The sequence below is a fragment of the Sarcophilus harrisii genome, chromosome 1 (genome assembly GCF_902635505.1).
Source record: "Sarcophilus harrisii chromosome 1, mSarHar1.11, whole genome shotgun sequence".
NCBI classification, from domain to species: Eukaryota; Metazoa; Chordata; class Mammalia; order Dasyuromorphia; family Dasyuridae; genus Sarcophilus; species Sarcophilus harrisii.
This window is the reverse complement of record NC_045426.1, coordinates 460,133,124-460,151,301: the sequence shown is the minus strand read 5'-3', so window position 1 is coordinate 460,151,301 and position 18,178 is coordinate 460,133,124. Positions and strand designations below refer to the sequence as shown.

Below are 18,178 nucleotides of genomic sequence, written 5' to 3'. Positions count from 1 at the left end.
CTATATACTTTGTCTTCTGGAATAATATATTCCAAATTCTCTGACCCTATATAAAGGTGGTTGCTAAATCATGTATGCTCCTGACTGACTCCTAGGTACTTAAGTTCCTTCTTTATGATTTCTGGAAGTATACTTTTTTTGTACTTAAAGTTCTGGATTTTGACTATAATGTTTCTATGAGTTTTCATTTTGGCATTTTAAAAAAGAAGTAATCTATGGGTTTTCAATATTTCCATTCTACTAGTTCCAAGAAAATTGGGGCAGTTGCATTGAATTATGATATTAAGGCTTCTTCTTCTTCCTCCTCCTTTTCTTCCTCCTCTTCCTTCTCCTGCTCCTCCTTCTTTCTTCATTTTTTAGCCACGACTTTCAAATCATCCAATAATTCTTAATTTTTTATCTTCAATCTATTTTACATGTCAACTGTTTTTAGTGATTTTTTTTGCTATGAGATACCTTATATTTACATTTTATAAAGTCTTTTGACTTTGTTTTAATATTTCCTCTTGTTTCATAGGATCATGGGCTTCTATTCAGTACTTTCTACTTTCAGGCAATTTTTTTCCTTCAGCAAGGTTTTATAATTTTTGTAACAAACTATTAATTACAAAGATTTTCCCTAGTGGTATGGGCTGAATAAGAACATTTGTGTTATTACAAGATTGCCAAGAGAATTCAGGTTAGGGATCCAAAAGCTTTCAATGCTCCCAAAATAGTCTGATATAGGGTAAAAGTATGATTATTACTCCCTTGGGCTGAACTCTGAGCATTTTTATCTGAATTTGGATCTGAGCATGAGTAAATTGCTACTTGCTCTAGCTTCTTTCAGCCAACTGGGAAGTTGGGCTGGTTCAGCATGATAGACCTGCAAGCTTTTCTTTGTTCCAAGATTCCTGTCCTAGTTGTTTATCTGCAAATTTCAGACTAGACAGTAATTGGCTGCTCTAACTTCTGAACTTCTTTCTTGCTAGGTAAACTTCCTAGAGCTTGGACTACCCCAATCCCTGAAGACAGATCTCCTTCTTAGTCAATTTTTGATCTGGGACATAGGACTAGATGTGTTTACCTATTCTTAAATCTTAAATGAAATATTCATTCGTGGTCTAGGACCTCCTCTTGTTCTGGTGCATAGTCCTCTCTCTGCTAATAGTATTCTGACACTGTGTTCCTGACCAGATCTTGTACCTAGAGTCCGTAGATCTCTCTGTATGATTTTTTATAACAACTTCACCAAATATGAATTTTTCTCAGATGATGAATATATTAAAATTCTGACCCTTCCATTTCCTATTGGGCCAGCATGTCTCCTGAGAAAAGACTGCTAGGATCTTAGCCACAAATTTTTGTGTGTGCAAAGAATTTACCACTTCCAGCTATTGTCTCATAGCCAGCCCCCTCAGATGAGAAGGCCTCAGACTTCTCTGATGTACTAGCACTCCAAGTCTTCCATTTCCTTCTGGGGCTTCATGTCCCTTGAGGAAAGCTGCCAAGGGCCTTTCTACAGATTTGTAATCTATTCCAAAGCAATCACTTTTATCCATATCACAATCTCTTGGAGCCATCCAAATCTCCCAAATGTGATTTAGAGAACCTCCACTGCAAAGAAAAGCAAACCTCCATTTCATTTCAAGTGTCCCATTTCTTCCTGTCCTTGTCATTTGAGGGTAAAGGAATGGTGCCTTCTACTCAGTGATGAAAATTCTTATACTTGGTAATATACTTCATATCCCACAGGCTTTGAACTTCTATAAGTCATCCAAATAACTCTCAACATCTCCTACTACCTGATTACTTATTCCTGTCCTTCTCAACTTTCTTACCACCGAGATTTATCCAAAATTGATAGAGCCTTTCCACTGTGCCCTCTGGAATGTCTTCCATAGGCAAGAAGCTTTCCTTCATTTTAAATCTATTCCTCTCCAATTCATTCCATGTACTACTTCTTTCCTATGATGACACAACCTCCCTGGACACTATCTCTAATAATGCATTTATCTTCATGCATTCTTTTCAGCTCACTGTTTAAGGCAGGGGAGTTGGAATATTCTTTGCTCCTTATTATCATTTCCAGCTTTACCCCACTTCAACCACACACAAAGATGGTCATACTTTTGATCTTGCCACAAATGTACAACTCTTATTAATTCTAGAGATTTCCCTCTCAATGGTTTTCTATTTATTCTATTTATAGCTTATTTGTCTCACCCATTAAATTGTAAGCCCTTTGAGGACAAGGACTGTTTTTTTAAACCTCTTTTTAAACCCCCAGGGCTTAATACAGTGCCTGGCATACAACATGTGTTTATTGAATGAATGAATTTCCCACCAGGATTGTCTGGTGCATTTTCTAGATCTATTTGGAGAAATGTTTGTGGGAAGTACTGTACTTCTTCCAGCTACTCGGCTAGTCTTTCTAGAGTATTAATAGGTGATAATAGCTTAATGTGTTACTTTTCTCAAATAATATATTTGCATTTTAACCACACAAAAATGAATGACTAAGATGGAAATTTCAGGCAGGCTAGTGGGTTGACATGGATACTTGCAGTGGCCCCAGAGAATAGAGTCTACATAACCTTTCTCTGATAAGTTGAAGTTTAGAATAAGAAGGAAAGGGGCAGAAGTACTAATTCACACAATGTGATATAACTGGTGGGTACTAGAGAGATCAATTTGAAGTGAAGAAATAAAGTGATGCATTTGTATTTAAAGACAGGCACTGTATACTTCTTTAAGCTTGAAAGACAAGCCTGTTAAAAAGATGTAACAAATGTACTCAGGGGAAAAAAACTTGAATTTAATTTTACATATATTTATTGAGTGACTACTTTGTTTGAAGCAATGTTATTTTTTAAAAGCCTTTTCAATCATACTCATAGATAATACATTAATTAGACCTATAGTCATATCATATTAAATGTCAATATCAATAAAATTTTACTTGTAACAGAATAATGGGTTTTTAGTAAATTAAACAAATTAGTAAGTGATTTGCATGTAAATAACAATTCCTTTTTGCTAATCATTTTTTTAAATTGTAAAATTCTTTGAAAGATTGATGTAGTATCAACATGGGACTAATGATGACTGCAATAACTCAAAACAGTGATTAAGGTGGAAACTGCAAGCAAACAAGTAGGAAACAAGCAAAAATCACCCACTAAAGATATTTAAATTCATTTTTAACTTCAAGTGAAATTTTTGACAGGAATAGATTTCCTTTTTTAAAAAGTTTTTTTTCTTTATATCTCTGATATTAGTAACAAATGGAATAGCAGAGAAGTAGAAAAAATATCATAAATATCCAACAGTGAAAGATGAATAATCTTCATGATTGTAAGAGGGAAGGAACTATGTTTTAATTATTTTGGTGTCTATCTCTTGGAACAAGTGCTTTGCACATGAGAAGCATCCAAAAATGTTTGCTGGGGGGATGAATGAAAGGAAAGGGAGTAAAATAAGTATACAATAGAAAAAGGATTCAAGTTGAAATTAACGTTATTTTAGCACTTATATGTTTTATTTTATGATGTCATTAAAGTCATGTTTGAATAAAATATTTATATAATGCCACTTATTATTATTATTAAAATTAAATATCTGTGTGCCACAAATTCTTGTATTTTCCCTATTCTTCCCTGGAAATTTTTACATGCATTGATACTTTGGTTTTCAGTTATAATTTATACAACTAACTAAATTATGATTGAGACCAGGACATGTTTTTTTTTTTTCCTTAAATATTAAGGAATGACAGGACTCCCTTTCTGTCAGAGACAGGATTTTGAAATTAAATCCTGGTGATAGTTTACTTTGATTAAATGCTGTCAGAATCCTGGATCCTTAAACGGCTTCAATGGTGAGCATTCTAGTGTACTTTTTAAAGGGGTTGAAATTGTGAAGGAGAAGTCCCCGTACTCTCTGTCCCAGACGGTACAGATATATTCTACTAACAGGACGTACTGAAAAATGATTAGGAGGTTTTTAGGACCCAGGGGAAAGCAAGCTTTCCTGTGGAAGGACAGAGACTCCGGCGCGCACGCCTCCTACCAAAATCACAGCCCCGTGGAGCTGGGGCTTTCATTCACAGCTTTCTAGAGAGATCTGAGCCTGAACCTGCCAGCAAAAGGGATCTCACCCACCCAGCTCAACAGCGAGGACACCTGCAGATAAACATACCCCAATGCAAGGTGGTGCAGCCGTGTGAAGGTATTTCATTTTCTTTTCTCTATTTGCAGCGCCTCCCAGTCCCTTTCCCTCCACCCCATTGCAAAACCATGGCTGCGGCGTTTCAGCACTTCTGTTCGTGGACAGCTCTCATCTGCAATCCCTCTGCACTTCATTCTTTCAGTCCCCTCTCTGTCTCAGCTGTTACCTATCTTCTTTTGGCACTTGCTCAGCCTGTGCTCTTACTGATCAACACCATCCCCATCCCCATCCCCATCATCATCCCCGAAACAACAATCAGCACAACTATGTCATGTCATTCAGACAAAGCCCCGGATCACGGCTTGCAGAGGAAAAGAAGCACAAGTTTTTAGGGATAAAAGGAAAGTTCAGATGAATTACTCCTCCTAAAACAAAGAAAGAAGCCTGATTGGGAGAAAGGGAAAGTAAAGGCGAGCGAGAAAGACGTCCAGCTAGGCAAAGACAGATGGGGCACTTGCCAAAGACCATCAGTTAGGCAGCTGCTGTTCAGCATATTACGGACTGTTTAAGTTCAGGGGATTAACACTGGCCTGGAGCATAGTGGTGTTATGATTATGTATGTATGTATGTGTGTATGTTGGGGCATACACACAAAAGCTCTACTGTTTCTGGTTTTCCAATAAAGATTCATCAGGGAGGAGGGTGGGGGTGGCTGATGAGTCATTTTCACCCACACTCCCCTGTTTTCCTTCCTGAGCATTTACCGCAGAAACTCGGGAATTAAGTTTTGCTGATTTTTTTTTTTTAAGATGGAGACATTAAATGCTAACTCTCCAAACCAAATAGTAATAACCGTGATGATGACAATCAAGTGAAGGTTGCTTTCCCTAGTAAGTGGCCTCTGTTAAAGGATTTCTTTATTGCTACTTGAAGTTCATTTCAGATGTTAAAATCTTAAACCTTTGTTTGAATCAGAGATTCTTAAATATTTGTTCAAATTGTCCAAGTAGTAATGATATTCAGGAGCAGATGGTCAGGCTTTGTTCCCCTCTAGTCAGTGCCTGGCTCAGAATTGGGAGTAAAAGACTCTGTGTGCTTTCTCAGGAATCAGCCAATAACACCATTTTTCTATAATAGTAAAGGGTAATAGACTGCAAAAAATGGAAAAGGCGTTTTATGTAACTGTATCCTGTCAGACTAGTTTTGTTTTTTTTTGTCTTGACTAAAAGTAAGTTTGATGATCTTAAAAGTCTTTTACTGATTTATAGTTTAGGGTCCAAATACAAGTTCATAGGACATATTTGCTTTAGCCATAGTCATCTTTCTTAAAAGCATTAACCAACATTAACTCAAGGATTCTACTGGGTCATTTCAGTTCCAGAAACCTTTGGGTAAGACTACTATGCTGAATGATATGAACAAATAAAAACAAAATTGTAACTCTTAATACCTTTTGGGGGAGTGCACTTTACATTTTGTACATTTCCATTTTTTTCCAGTGAAGAGAGTGCCCCCCCTTATCAATTGAGCATATTCATTTTCTATATAATTAGCACTTTATTTAAAAATTACAATTGTGGATGGTTTTCCAAAAGTGAGCAATGTCAGATACCATTTAGCTATTACTACTCAATTTAAAACAAAGCACAACAAAGGTCAGTTAATATTATAGTATATTTGTTTGCCTGTGCCTAAAACAAGTTTAACATGAAACCATTATTTCAGTACTAAGGATTGAACTAAATAATTTCTAAGGTCTCTTATAGTTCTAATCCCTGTGATACTCGAAATATTTAGCAAACAAAAAGATGTAGTATTCCCAAATAAGCAGAACTTTTAAAGATGTCAAATTCTTTTGAGGGTAAATAAGAATATCAAATTGAAGTCATCTTTTAAAATCTGATGTTATCAAATATGTACATACATGAATCATTTCATTGGCCCCTGAAATGCAATCACTACTGGGGTTGAAAAAAACAGCTAAGAGAACTGAAGTAGAGTGCTCATCACATTAGTTATTTGGGGACAGTGGAAGAAAGAAATTTTCTGAAAAGGACATAAGGGAAATCATTTGTTCTTTCCCAAAGTGTCCTTGGATCTGTAGTGTTTATGAAGAGCAGACAATACCTCTATATTTAAAGCCCTTATGCGATATGATGCAGAGGACTCAATTTATCTGCTTTCAAAGGATGATTCAGCCTTGCCAATATTTTAAAACTGCTCAAAAAGAACAATCTATCTATTTCCAGGAAGATACAGAGATCAGGAGACCAATGCCTCAAGTGCTCTTGCTTTCTGTATTTAATGACATTTCCTGATATCAAGGGAATTTCAGAATAATGCTCCTTTAGTGAGATTTTCAGGGTCACATATTAAAAGGCAGTCCTTCCCCTAACTGGAAATAAAAACTCTGAGTGTATTAATTTTTATGGAATATATCTTTCCACCTTTTCATTGTCCTGGAAATGATCCATTTCCCACATCTGCAACAAATGAACTTTATCATAATCTGAAAAAAGTTTAAAAAGTAAATGGAAAATGTCATTTTCCAGGAATAGAAAGGAATATAATGTACAAATTACCACCATGATCCCCCTTCCCTTTTTATAGCACACATCAAAGTTGAGTCATTTAAAAAGGCATGATGTAAAGAAATAATAGGAAAACTTGCCTTCAAATCTTGAGTCTCCTAGAGATTATGTCATTTAGGGCAGACTATATTACTATATTTCTCTGCCTCAGTTTGCTTACCTATCTAGAGGCAGTTAATGGAGTAATGTATAGAATGCAGAGCCTGAAGACAGGAAGACCTGAGTTCAAATTTAAATTTAGATGCTTACTATCTATGTGGCCCTGTGCAAATCATTTAATTTCTATTTGCCTTAATATCCTCAACTGTAAAATGAAGCTAATAATAGCAATATTTCTCAGGGTTGTTATGATGATAAAATGAAATCATACACAGTGCCTGGAACATAATATGCACTATATAAGTGCTTATTCCCTTTCATTGTCAAATGAAAATAATACTACTTTCCCTATCTCCTTCACAAGGTGATTGGGAAGAAAATAAAATATAATTGTAAAGTATTCTCTCTGTTTTTGTCTCTGTCCCTGTTTCTGTCTCTGTCTCTCTCTATATATACATATATATGCACATAAAATTGAGATGTACATGTTTATATATATTGTGTGTATATCTATATCCATATATACCTACCTATTTACACACAAATTTTTTGTTATCATAGAATCATAAAGCTAGAAGGTGCTAGAAAGAAGAAAGCAGTTAAGTCTAGCTTTCTCTCCTGAGAAAACTGAATATATACTCTTTCCCATCCTATATATTATTTTTTTAATGTCAAAAGGGAATATTCAATAACTTCCATGAATGACTCCTGTCAGTTCTTTATCACCTTATCACCTTGATTTAGGAAATTTTCTCTCCTCTCCAGGGCATGTCAAGTAAGATGGACATCCTGGGCCTTATACTTTGTGGAATCTATACTGAATATAATTAACAGAGAGGCAGCCTTTGTGTGAATAAGAGATTGGTTTATGTAGAAAGTTCTAAAAGGATTTCTGACTCTTCACATTGTAATTAGATTTCCACCTTCACTGAGGCAAAATCGTATCTTCTTTCATAATATTATCGCCCAAATACTTGTTTTCTACCTATTTTGTACTTTCCTTTATCCTTGAAAGCGATTGGCAATGTTCAGAAACTCTACCTGATTTTACTTAGATAAAAAATTTGGGACCAGAGAGCAACAGAAGGGTTGAAGACAGATTGTAGCATCCCAAGGATGGTGCTAATCTCATGCCTCCTTTTTCCCTGAGATCACCATGCTTATTTAAAGCCAAATTCTTCCTAGCTCAAGTCCATTTTTTTGTTTCATCCATTTTGAATATGGAGAATAGATGGACAGCAATTTTCTGATAAAATCCCTTCAAACACTTCATCAATAATCATATCATGCTTCATACATCTATAAACAAGCAATCCTTGTTACTGAAATTTTTTCTTCTAGGATAAAGAGAATAGCTGGTATGTCAGTTCAGACATAATAGATGATAGATGATAAAATCTTTTACAGGCTTTTCTCCTTTTTTGAGGGGAATGAGAATTCCTTGGTGTTTCCTTGTTTCTGTGGCACTATATGGGCTGTAGGTCTTCACTTTTCTTCCACTTTGTTGGGGTAGGGAGAAGAAAGAGAAGGAATTAGAGACAAACCTCTTCCTTATATGGACTCTTAAAACAGCATCAGGTCCATAAGACTTTTCTGTTCAATCATAATTCAGCTTAAATATTTCTGGCATCTTTGTATTTCATATATTCCTTCCTCATCTGTATACAAGAAGCATTGTCCTTGATACACATTAATGAGATCATGGAGGAAACAGGAGTGGGATCTGCAAACTGGAACTGATGACTCTAAAAAGCTACCCAGTTAGAGGAAAGCAGGGGAGAAAATGATGCAAATTTCAGGCTATATCTATGTCATTATTCATTTTTTTAGGATGTCTTCTTCCATTGGGGATTTATTTCTTTTTCTTGAGGAGTAATATGGGGACATGAGGGAGTGTGCAAATCTCTAGCAAGGTTTCAGAATGAAAAAAAAATGTTTCAGAGTTATCACTTTCTTTGGTTTGTACATAATTCATACATCATGTTTATGTATGTGTGTGTGCATATGTATTTAGGGAAGATTCCATGTCCTCTACTAATCTACATGTGCTATATAAAGAGAGTGTCAGCTATCATACTGAAATGTAGCAAAGAGACCAATATAAAATGCTTTCTCTCTAGTGATAAACTAGTTTCATCATGTGTATCAGGAAAAAATGGCTTTTCTATGATAAGTTTGAATTCCCTGAGAATTACAGCTGAAAAATTTAAAACATGGTTGTTTATTGTCTATTCTTATATTTAGGGGTACTTAATAAGTTATTAGTCTATTTTCTACAACATTTACTACCAGTAATCCTAGTTTGTTTTACTTTTTTGTAGTTATTATATATATCAATTACATAATATATTATTTATAGATTTATCTTATTACATTACTGGTACTAAACTTCCGGAATGCAGGGAGTGCATATCTTTTCCATTCTTTTTGGAATGTAGAGAACTTTAAGTGAGAGAACTTCTTCTCACAGTATCAGATATGAAACTATATTGTACCTTATAGGATTAGAGAATTGTTTGGGGTGGGGCACTGAGAGTTAACATGTTTTTATTAAGTGCAGATTTTCTGTTAGGCACTGTGCTTGGTACTATATTAAATAACTTGTCCCAAGGTCCAATAGCCAGCAGGTGCCAGAAATGGGACTTAGACTCAGGTCTTCCTGATTCCAGGTCAGGCCTCTTATTAATCTTCATGTCTTCTTCTGGATTAGCACAGTGTAGTGGACATCCAGAAATGCTATGAAACTCAAGTGATAAAAAATATATAAAATGCATTGCAAACTTTGAAATGTTATATGTTGTTATTACTGCCACTTAAACATGTATTGCATTAAATTGAAGCAAGCTACTGAATTCTTCATGCATTGTGTAAAGTGAATTCTACTAACTAACAAATTCCATCTTTAATGAAAAAGGAGATATAATCAGGAGTCACTATTGTTCTTAACTCTCATTAGTCCTTCCTAATAATCAAATCAAGCCATTAGAATCAGATAATTAGAACTGGTCTATTCTTTTCATCCAAAGAATACATTTTGAAACCTAGTTCTATGTTTACCACATACAAAGCACTGGACACAGCTTTACCAATGATAACATTCTTTCTCCTGGGCACCTTCACTTTAGTTAGCTCCTCCTACTTATTGTCATTCAGCTTTAGCATTTTTTTTAAAAAATTAAGAGATCTCCATGCTTCTACCTTTTTTGCAACTCACACCTGCCTCATAGTTACCTTTTAACAAATACCAAAACAAGTAGAAGCAGATGATTCTGTGCTTAAATCATGGCTATAGTGTTCAGGTAGCCTTTAATCATGGTTATGCTGCAAGAGTGATTGGTGAGCTGGCGTGTAGCAAGAGTGGCAGAGAAATGTGCTAGTGACCCAGGGAGCGGATTCTGAAGTCTTTGATGGAAGGTACCCCCTCCAAAGCTGAGATAAAGCTTATTTGTAATGTTAGTAGCATTAATTCTTTCATCCATCATAAAGAATGCACTAAGAATCAGGAATCACTTCATGAGTGACAAGGAGAACTTTCACTACTGACATGAATGGAAGACATGACAATGCCTTCATTGGAAAGTGATTCTTTTCTGATCAAATTCAAAGAGTCTCTGAATGAGCTGTCCTCAGAGAGAAGTGATAGAGAGAAGCCTTTAGACAGGAATTTAGATAAAACTGTGATTAAACAAGATGGTCAGAGTTTCCCTATGTGATACTCCCCACCTAAATTTTACTTTAGAGACAGCAGCAGTCTATTTTAATTTCCTTTAGAAGAAAGCTACCAGTTTTTAATTCCTAGGGAAATAGCTTATTCTCTCTCTTAATAACACTCAAATAGAGCTTTAAAGCATTTTACATGTTATCCCATCCATGAGGTAGGCACTACTATTATCCCCATTTTACACATGAGGAAACTAAAGCTGAAAGAAGTTAAGTGGCAAACTCAGGCTTACACAACCACTAAGTGTCTGAAGCATCATTTGAACCTAGGTCTTACTGAATCTATGTCTAATGCTTTATCCACTCTGTAACACAGATTCTCCAAACAAGACATGAGTTTTGAGAAGTCTTACAAAATAGATAAATTCATTGTAAATATATGACTAGGGGAAGCAAATTTCACAAATACAGAAAGACCGGAAGTTAGTCCCATTTACTTGCAGAATATTTGGACTATTTAATCTCATCATGAGTGTATATGATTAATTTCATGGTTGGTTGGTAATCAACTTCATATATAACTTCCTTTTTAAAAAAAAAGTAATTATAACTTTTTATTGACAGAACCCATGCCTGGGTAATTTTTTTTTTTTTTACAACATTATCTCTTGCACTCACTTCTGTTCCGACTTTTCCCCTCCCTCCACCCCCTCCCTCAGATGGCAAGCAGTCCTATACATATAACTTCCTTTTTATTACTGTTTTAAAACTTCATATCCATGACCCATGGAACATATTAACTTGCTTTTCAATTACTGAATATTTTTTAAAAATAAATTTTAGTGCATTAATTGCTAGAACAACTTTTCTCACTTCAAAGAAGTAGTGACTCTTAAAGTTTGGGCTAGTACCTATCATCACCACAGGCACCTCTTTAAGATTAGATTGTTAAGGAGATTCTCCCCTTCTATGGAAGAGAAAATTCATCCTCTGTAACTCTTCACACTGATGAAATCACAGGTTCAGTCAAATAACAACCATTTAGTCCCTTCCGGTAAAGTCCCATGAGAACTCTTGGTCTAATCCATTCCACTTGGTCTTTTACATGGTTGTAGTTGATTTGTATTTTCTGGCTTTGATTTTTTATTCCTTTTCATCATTTCATTAAGCTCTTTCCTTAGTACTTTATAATCCATAATACTTTATAGTCCTTACACTTGTCAATCATATTTGTACTGTAATATTTTAATACATGAGTATACTGCAATTTAAGTATTCTCCTATTGTTAGATATTTAGGCTACTTACAGGTTATTTGATTAAACTACATATAATGCTGTTAAGCATCTCTTTGTGAACAGCAAGTGCTTAAATTTTTTTTTCATAAAACTCAGATTATAGTACTAATAGTGGGATTTAGGGGTCAAAATATGTACTTCCTTGTATGTAGTTTCGAATGTTACTTATATATCTAAGAACACCAAAATGCACTTAAAATATATGACTCATTTTCAAAATTTTGATGTTCATTGTTCTGGAGCAAATTTAAGATTTGATAGCTTTTCCCTTCTTGATTTTAACAATTTATTGCCATTTATGGAAATCTTTTGTTTCATTCAACTTTTATTTTGTTTGTTTTTTGAGGGTGAGGGGAACTTTTATGGAAAAAAGCATTGGGATGGAATGGAGAACCATTTATTAAACTCATCCAAAAATCACTTGGACTAGTACTTACATTTACATGGTATTATGCAATTTCCAAAAGACATTTCTCACAACAATCCCGAGAGTATGAAAATTGGCATGCTCATTGTATAGATAAGGAAACTGATATTCAGAAAAATTATAAGTTGTGTAGTGGTACAAGTTAATAAGTAGGGACCCAAGAGTCTAGTTATAGTGTTTCTATTTTATACTTTGCTGCTTCTTTTTAGCTGTACCACTAATTTCCATGTGACTTTAAGTGAATCATTTATCAGTTCCCATTTATATAAAAGATGATAATTGATAATAACAACTACATGAATGCCACTTTGTATTTAGATATAATGATTTATGGGCCATATATGATCACATATATCCTAACAATATTAGGAATTAATTTTTGATAAGTATAAGGTTAACACATATAGTGAGAGAGACAGAAAGAAAAAGAGAGAGAGAGAGAGAAGACAGAGAGACAGAGAGACAGAGAGGAGATGGTATGGCATGATACGGTGTACAATAGTATATATAGAGCATTTAATCTGCTAGTCAATAAACATTTATTAAGAGTCTACTATGTGCCAAGCCCTGTGCTAAGTGCTGGGAATATAAAGGAAGATAAAAGAGTCTCTATTCTCAAATACTTCACAGTGTAATAGGAGAAATAACATGGGGAAAAAAAAACTATGAGCAAACAAGCTGTATTCAGGATAAATTGTAAATATTCAAAAGTAAGAAGATGCTAGAATTAAGAGGGATAATGAAAGGTTTCCTGCAAAAAGTAAGATTTTTGCTGAAACTTGAAGAAAGCTAAGGAATCAAGGAAGTGAATATGGAAAAGAAGAGAATTCCAGGCAAGGGGGATGGCCATTGACAATTTCTGTTATCAGAGGTTGAGGGTCTTGTATGAAAAAAATCAAGGAAGCCAGTGTCACTGCATCATTGAATATTTGGGGGAAGTAAAATGTGTAAGAGTACTGAAAAGATAGAGGGGAAGGTTATTAAGAACCTTGAATGCCAAACAAAAGGTTTTATCTTTGGTCTTTGATATGATAGAGACTCACATTATCAGACATGTTTTCGAAAGATCACTTTGACAGCAGCTGAGTGGAGAATGGATTCAGTGGAAAGAGACTTGAATGAGGAGTGCTTCACCAACTTTCAGTCTATTACAATAGTCTAGAGCCCACATAGGTGGTAGCAATCTAGTGGAGAGAAGGGCCTTCTGAGAGAGGTGATAAAGACAATATTGACAGGCCTTGGCAACAGATTGGATGTAGGAAATGAGAGAAGTGGAAAAGTCAAAGATAACACTGAAGTTTCAAGCACATGTAACTGGGAAGATGGTGGTATCATGGACATAGGGAAATTTTGAAGGCAGAGAGGGTTTTTGTGTGTGTGCGTGGTGGGAGAATAAATGGTTTTCAGTTTGAATATGTTGTGCTTAAAAATGTTTTAAAATATCCAGTTCCAGATGTCCAATAGGCAATAAGAGATGCAAGTTTGGAGGTTAGGAGAGACGTTAAAGCTGAATAAGTAGATCTGAGAATCATCAGAACAGAATTGATATTGAATCCAAAGGATCTTATGAGAATACCAAGTGAAACAGTAAATAGAGAAAAGAGAACATTGTATGAGAGGTATAAATACAAAAAAGCAAGATGATTCCTGCCATCAAGGAACTACCATTGTAATAATGGAAGACAACACAACAAGAGAAGTTGGAAAGAGAGAGGAGAGGAAATATATGATGGCAGGGATTAGAAAGTGACAACTTGTCTGAAAATTAGGGAAGATAAGGCAAAAGTTCATTTAAAAGAGTCCAGGATGGTTCTAGATGCAGTGGAAGATGGGATTTAATGATGAGCAGAATTCAGGAAACTTAGTTCATTGATTTGGAAATGGGAGTGAAAAATGTTCCTCAGAGTAGAGTGGCAATGGAATAGTATAATTTATATAAGCATATGTTGACATAAAAATTACTATATAAATACAAGGATCTTATTGCTACAAGAGTATGCAATTTCCCTCAAGGTAGGGACTATTTCCTTTTTCATCCTTTTATGGCCAGTACCTCACTCAGCTTCACATAATTAGGCATTCAGTAAATTTTTTTACTGTTATTCAATTATTTTTCAGTCATATCCAACTCTTTTTGATCCTTGACAAAGATATTGGAATGGTTTGCCATTTTCTTCTCTAACTCACTTTACAGTTGAGGAAACTGAGGCAAAGTGAAGTGATTTGCCCAGGCTCACACAGCTAGCACATACCTGAGGCCAAATTTTAGCTCAAGAAGATGTCTTACTGACTCCAGACCTGATACTCTATAAACTCTATAAACTGCATCTAATTGCACCCCCCCCATAAATATTTACTGACTGCTTCTCACATTTATTTATTCATTTGCTCTATAAATATTTATTAATTTCCTACTATAGAAATAATGCTAGATATGCTGAGAATTGGGGGATATTCAAAGGTAATCAAGGCCATTTATTAGTGTTTATAAGATATATATATATATATGTTTATAAGATACTAAAAATAACAATAGCTTATGGAACATATTTATAAATAAATTAATGAAAATAGCAATAGCTTATGAACTTATCAGATAAGATAAATAAATTAATGAAAATAACAATAGCTTATGGAACATATCAGAGAAGAAAAATAAGGTTTTAATTAACTGAATTAAGAGGAAAGAGAAATCACTTCTTAGAGGATTAGGAAGATGACATTTTAGGTTTGTTTTGAATAACAGGGTAAACTAATAGAATAAGATAGGGAAGAAGGACATTTTAGACATAAGGATTAGTATTAGGAAAGCTATGAAGGTAAGAACAGTGATGACACTGATAATAACTGACATCTACATAGTGCTTCAAATTTTTCCAAAGTGCTTCATGGATATCAAGTAATCATACATAGGAATAACTCTGGAAAGGTAGTTGTATTATTATCCCAGGTATTATTATCACTAAGTTCAGAGAGATTAAGTTATTTGCACAATTAGTATTAGGGACAATTAAATTGCAAGTTATAAAGAACTTTATCCAACAACTTTATCCAACAACTTTATCTTGTGGCCAAACAGAAGATGTTTTAATTGGTCCTAGAATCAACAGGAAGTCATGAGAGTTTACTAAATAAGGAGATAGAAAGGTACATCAGAATGATGGCAGTGTCAGAGGAGAAAAAGGACTATAGTTGAGAGATGTTACACAAAATTAACAGGTATTGGCAACATATGGGTAAAGAAGAATGAGGAATCAAGGACTATATTGAGGTTGGGAGCTGGAATGGGAGAATGGTGGTTCCCCTAGGATATTAGGGAAGTTTGGAAGAGGGGATGGTTTGGATAGAAAGACAATGAGTTCAATTTTAGACATAATGACTTAAGATATCTATAATACTTGCTGATATCAGCAAGAGATGTAAGACTAGAGGTCAGTGGAAAGATTAGCACTAGATAAGTAGATCTGAGAATCAATAACATAGACATGACAATTGGATTATATGAGCTGATGAGATTATCAGGAGAAATTGTATAGAGGGTTAAGAGAAAAGGTTCCACAGCTTTGTGGGATACTCACAGATAGTGATTATATCCTGGGTAAAGATGCAGCAAGGGATATTGGGAAGGGAGCAGACTAATAGATAAAAGGAGAAACAGCAGAGAGATGTTTTTAAAACCTCAAGAGAAGAGTGTATCAAGGAAAAAAAAAAAAGATGATTGATAAAATTAAGGCTGAAAAGATCTCACAAAGGATGAGTTTTTGGAAAAGACCATTAGATAAATGCCCATTAGAGGATGAACTCAAGTTACCTGACCCGGATTAAACTACATCTCTGAGTCTGAAAAAACTTGCAGCTCTGATTGCTCAGTCCTTGAAAGTGCTATTTGAAAGATCATGGGAAATTAGAAATATACTACGGGTCTAAAGAAAGAGAAATATTGTCCTGATATTGGAAAGAAGAGAACAGAATCTGCAGACCACAAGCCAATGAGCTTGATTTCAATTCCTAGGAGAATCTGAAATCACTAGAGATGGTTGGTAAATATTTAGAAATAGAAATGATGAATGAAAAAGTAAGCATGCCTTTATCAAGAATATAACATGCTATTCTAATATCATTTCCTTTTTGTTCAATTTACTAAAATAGTAAATACCTTTCATTTCTGTGTAAACCATTTACCTAGATTTTGCAAGCTTTTAAAAATTAAGGCAGCTGAGTGGGACAATGGATAGATCATTGGACCTGGAATCAGGAAGACAAGTTCAAATCTGGCCTTAGAAATTGACAAGCTATGTGATCCTGGTTCTGGACAAGTCTCTCAATTTCTGTTTGCCTCAGTTTTCTTAACTGTAAAATGAGAATAAGAATAGCACCTGCCTCCCAGGATTGTTATGAGAATCAAATGAGATAATATTTATGATTTCTTAGCACAAAATGTATCCCCATTTAGTTGGTGCTTATAAATGCTTATTCCTCCCCCGACCTTATAAAATATCTCATACTATTCTTGTGGAGAAGATGGGTTCATGTGGACTACAGTTTCATGGTTGGGTGACTAGATTTAAAGAGTGGTTATTAATAAGTCAATGTTAAAGTAGCAGTAGGTTTCTAGTAGAGCACCTTAGGGATCTATGATATTTCACATTTTTACTAATGGATTGGATAAATGTATAGATGCTATATTCCTTAAATTTCCAGATAACACAAAGCCGGGAAGAGCAGCTAATACATTGGATGATAGAGTCAAGATACTGACAAGCTAGACCACTGGGTTGAGTCTAATAAGATAAACTTCAGTAAAAATAAAAGGAAAGTCTTCTATTGGGCACAAAAAAATCAAGTTCACCAGTATAATTAGATGGAATTTCTGGAAAAAAAAATCTGGACGTTTTAGTGGTCTGTAAGTTCAACATGAATCAACAGTGTAGAATGGCAGCCAAAAAACAAAGTCAATGCAATATTGGAATAAACTGAGAGGCATAGCTTTCAGAATAGGGACCCTGCAGTTTCTCTATACTGTGCTGTTTTCAGATCTCATCTAAAAAAATTGTGTTCCATTATGAGTGCCATGACTTAAGAAGGACATTATAAATTTGTCAGTGTCCAGAAGGGAGCAACTGGCATAATAGAGGAGTATGTGCCATATGAGTAATAATTGATAAACTGACTTCAGTTAGCCTGGAGAAGAAAGGACTTATAGAGAACGGACTAACTCTATTCAAGTACTTGAAGGATTGTCAAATGAAGGAAGGATTAGACAGAACTAGGACCAATGGAGGGGAAGTTGTAAAGAAGCAAATTTTAGGCTTAATATCAGGCAAGACCTCCAAAAATTGGAGCTATCTCAAATGGACTGCTTTGAGGGGTTGCAGGTTTCCTCTTCTTGGAGATCTTCAAGCAGAGACTGAAAAACTTCTTAGGTGTAACTGGGAATTGATTTAGGATATGGGTTGGCCTAGGTAGTGATTGAGGTAACCTCTAACTTCAAATTCTGTGATTCTATATCTCTTGAATTCCGTATCTACCAACTGTTCCTTGTTCTTGCTCTCATTACCCTAATATAGAATCTCATTACTTGAACTATTACAGTAGTTTCCTAACAAATATTCCCGAATTGTTCTCTCTTGCCTCCAAATCTTCCATCACACTATTGCCACAAGCTTTCTTATGCCTTCATCTGGTCATGTTATTTCTTTTCAATATCCTTTACTAGTTCTCTTTTACCTAAAGCTCAAACTCCTTAACATGGCATTTGAGGACCTCCAAAACAAAATGATACCCTAGTTATCTAGCTTAGTGACAATCTTTATTTATAAATATAGGTACTATTTGTGTACCTGTATTTACTTGTTAATTCTTCAACTTCCACACCTTCATGGTTTTCTCCCTATAGTGTTTCTTATGTCTGAAACATTCTGTCTCTCATTCTTTGTCTATTAAATTCGTGTTCAT

The 18,178-nt window shown here is 34.9% G+C and overlaps 1 protein-coding gene across 1 annotated transcript in view; it reads left to right on the top strand.

The window, feature by feature from the left end:
• Positions 1-4,015: 4,015 nt before the first annotated feature.
• The window catches only part of CLVS1 (clavesin 1), a 200,032-nt gene continuing 185,869 nt past the window's right edge, over positions 4,016-18,178 (top strand). Inside the window, exon 1 of the mRNA XM_031946360.1 lies at positions 4,016-4,209. The gene's annotated coding sequence lies outside the window, so the exon portion shown is untranslated. The remainder of the gene's footprint in view (positions 4,210-18,178) is intronic.